The sequence below is a fragment of the Pseudophryne corroboree genome, chromosome 11, assembly GCF_028390025.1.
Source record: "Pseudophryne corroboree isolate aPseCor3 chromosome 11, aPseCor3.hap2, whole genome shotgun sequence".
In the NCBI taxonomy this organism is placed as follows: Eukaryota; Metazoa; Chordata; class Amphibia; order Anura; family Myobatrachidae; genus Pseudophryne; species Pseudophryne corroboree.
This window is the reverse complement of record NC_086454.1, coordinates 56,738,283-56,742,421: the sequence shown is the minus strand read 5'-3', so window position 1 is coordinate 56,742,421 and position 4,139 is coordinate 56,738,283. Positions and strand designations below refer to the sequence as shown.

General features: G+C 41.3%; 1 pseudogene; it reads left to right on the top strand.

Annotated features, from left to right (window-relative positions):
* The first annotated feature begins 653 nt into the window (after window positions 1–653).
* Window positions 654–772, top strand: LOC134971441 (5S ribosomal RNA; annotated as a pseudogene).
* The last annotated feature ends 3,367 nt before the right edge of the window (window positions 773–4,139 follow it).

Below are 4,139 nucleotides of genomic sequence, written 5' to 3'. Positions count from 1 at the left end.
GCAGGGGCCTGTTTACCCCCTTTACTTGTTATATTGTCAATAGGGGTACTCTGAAACATACCCGAGATTGTGAATTATCCTAACATCTGCATACTATGCCTGTTATTATAGCTCTGCAGCCCTGTATAGGTATTATTTAGACCTACTCAGGTTTACCTAGGGATCTCGGCAGGAATATCATACTGTCATCTTTCTTAAATTATTTGTCAGTCACGCTGCAAGGTATACATAGTGTTTTTTGCAGCATATGTGAGAGCAAGTGGGATAACTGGTACCCATCAGGGCCTGTGCACCAATTTTTTCTCTCTGTTTGTCCTAACTAGAGTAACCACCAAATATATCTAACATTGCCAGTTACTCGGTTCCATGCTTAACTATTTCAATTTTGACAGTATTCCATTTTGATACCAAGCTGACATCCGTCACAGTCCCTATTCAATTCTTCTTCTTCTCTTTTTTTTCTCCTTTTTTCTTTTTTCTTTACCCTTCTCTCTCAATTTCTCCACTTCTATATATCTGTGGACTCTCATCCATGATCCACAGGTTTAGCCTGTGCCTAACATAGACAGCAGATCCGCCCCCTTTTTCTGTCTCTCTCCCCAATCTTCCCTAGGTGCACTCTCATTGGTGAGTCGGTTATAGTAGGCCCAAGAAATTACTACCATACCCCACCGACAGAGCCCGATCTCGTCCGATCTTGGAAGCAAAACGGTGGTGGGCTGGGTCAGTATCTGTGAGGGTGACCCCCAGAGAATACCCGGTGTTGTAATTCGTGACCTTCTCGACTTTAAACCAACAGCAGGATCACCACATTTTCCTTTAATCATTTCTTTTGCTTATTCCAACATTCTCTGACCTCTGTTACTTTTTCTAAGTACCGTCTTCCTTGATATGTCACAGATCTGACATTTGTCAATACTAATAAGGATCTATACTCTTGATAACAATCCGGTTCAATGACCTTTGGAGGTCCTATTAATACAAGCTGAGCTTGTGCTGGTGGGATAGGATCAGGGTGTAGACCCAGAGTGTCTACATCCCTCCTGAAGTCTATTAGTATAGACTAACCAGAACATTTCCAAATTTTCTAATTTTTAATGATTGGTTGTTGATTATACTCACTCCAATTTTTCTAGTCTGATCAGCCACATCAATTAGATATGGCATCTCTCAGAGATGCTGGCGGGCTGAATCATATGTGTGTACTAATACATTTCGTTGATTAATTGTGGTGGACTATATAAGTGTGGATTTTTTCTTAAAATAATGAGATAATAAAAGTTATGTTTTAATATCTTCATATAAACAAATCAAAATAAGAGTGCACCCACACAAGAGTCTTCTGTAAATCGTTTTCTTTAAAGTACTAACCCATCAGCTTGTAACTGCCATTTTAAAGGCTGTGTTTGAAAAATGACAGTTAGGAGCTGATTAGCTAGTACTTTATGTCTCTCCACTTTATGGCCCTCATTCCGAGCTGCCGTGGATCGCTGCGTAGCAATCAGTTAAAAAAAGGCAAACTGCGCATGCGTATGCACTGCAATGCGCACACGCACGGCGTACGGGTACAAAGAGCATCGTGGTTTTGCACAGATTCTAGCGACGATTCCAATCGCACAGCCGATCCAAAGGAGATTGACAGGAAGTGGGAGTTTCTGGGTGGCAACTGACCGTTTTCTGGGAGTGTTTGGAAAAACGTAGGCGTGGCCGGGCATTTGCTGGGCGGGTATCTGACATCATTACCGTGTCTTTAGTCACAGCAATCAGCGTACAGGATAAGTAACTACAGGGCTGCTCTTGTTCTGCACAAAATGTGTTTGCAGGCGCTCTGCTGCACAGGCGTTCACACTCCTGCAAAGCGAAAATACACTCCCTCGTGGGCGGTGACTATGTGTTTGCACGGCTGCCAAAAGTAGCTAGCGAGCGATCAACTTGGAATGAGGGCCTATATCTCTACAAGCTTTGATAGATTTACCCCTTAGCATTGTAAGGTTATTTAAAAAAAATAAAAAGTTCTCATCTTGCATCAACTCTGGAACAATATATATCCAAATAGTTATAATCGCATGTACATTACTTGTTAGAGACTGGGTGTCATTAATTAAATTCACATAAAAAAGTAATTTAATTTTTTTCATTGTTTATGTTAAATAATTCCAGCAAAAAAGAAAAATTTTAGTTTCTGATAAAATTTAAGTTCACAATGTAAATTTTAGTTTACAAAGGTAAGTTATATCTGTATGCGCTATTATAGATTCTTTCTAATTTATGTTTGTGTTTGATGGGCATATTATAGTATCTGAATTTATACACGATAATAGTATTATTGATCATTTCTTATTATTGCTATTAGCTTAAATACACTTTTTTTTATTCAAATTATTTTATTATTTTTTGACTAATAATAATTATAATAATTTTATTTATATAGCGCTCTTTCACCAATGGGACTCAAGGGGCCAAATGTAATAGAGTGAGAGTTTCAGAAAGTAAGACATTTGGTAAGGTTTTGCTTTTTTTTTTATTTTAAAGTGGCAATCATTTACACAGCAAGATCAATTTGGTTTTGCAGTGTAAATGATTGCCACTTTAAAAGAACCTGAAAAACCTTACCAAAATCTCTCACTTTCTGAAACTCTCACTCTGTTACATTTGGCCCATAGTGTTTAACAGACAGAATGATCATAATGCAGTACAGAAACAATGAAGTACAGAAAAGCTTTTCATAAAATACAGAGAACATGCCGATACTGGTCCAACTTCAGATCTGATTGCGGGGCTGCTAATTTTGCTGTCCTGCGATCAAATAGTCCCCGGGGGGGTGGGGGGGGGGTGTAAATTCACCATGCAAGTGTGTGATCGCATGTGTAGCTGAGCTGTGAAAATTCACTCTGTGCAGTCTGTGCGCAGCCCAGGGCTTACTCCTCTAGTTCGATCACATCAGGCTGATCGGGGCAAGAGCTGACATCAGACACCCTCCCTGAAAACGCTTAGGAACGCCTGTGTATTTCCAGAAACTCCATGTAAACGGTCAGTTGCCACCCACAAACGGCCTCTTCCTCTGTCAATCACCTTGCGAACGCCCGTGCGATCGGATTTTTTGCACCATCCCGTCGCTGACCGGTAATGCCTGTTGTTGTTTTCCGATGCACATATGCATGTGCAGTTAGGATCTAACCGCCCGTTGTGCAAAAATGCAGATCTGAATTACCCCCTCTAAAGAGACATTAAGGAAAGTTTTGAGTTTGTTTTTGAGGTATTCTTGAGTGGATGCCTCTCAAACTTCACGGGGAAACAAGTTTCATACACTAATTAGTTTCACGCTCACAATATTTCTCGCATGGTGAACATTCACCTCTTAACATTTGCACTCTAACATTAATATCATTGTCATTTATTAGAGATGAGCGCCTGAAATTTTTCGGGTTTTGTGTTTTGGTTTTGGGTTCGGTTCCGCGGCCGTGTTTTGGGTTCGAACGCGTTTTGGCAAAACCTCACCGAATTATTTTTGTCGGATTCGGGTGTGTTTTGGATTCGGGTGTTTTTTTCCAAAAACACTAAAAAACAGCTTAAATCATAGAATTTGGGGGTCATTTTGATCCCAAAGTATTATTAACCTCAAAAACCACAATTTACACTCATTTTCAGTCTATTCTGAATACCTCACACCTCACAATATTATTTTTAGTCCTAAAATTTGCACCGAGGTCGCTGTGTGAGTAAGATAAGCGACCCTAGTGGCCGACACAAACACCGGGCCCATCTAGGAGTGGCACTGCAGTGTCACGCAGGATGTCCCTTCCAAAAAACCCTCCCCAAACAGCACATGACGCAAAGAAAAAAAGAGGCGCAATGAGGTAGCTGTGTGAGTAAGATTAGCGACCCTAGTGGCCGACACAAACACCGGGCCCATCTAGGAGTGGCACTGCAGTGTCACGCAGGATGGCCCTTCCAAAAAACCCTCCCCAAACAGCACATGACGCAAAGAAAAAAAGAGGCGCAATGAGGTAGCTGTGTGAGTAAGATTAGCGACCCTAGTGGCCGACACAAACACCGGGCCCATCTAGGAGTGGCACTGCAGTGTCACGCAGGATGGCCCTTCCAAAAAACCCTCCCCAAACAGCACATGACGCAAAGAA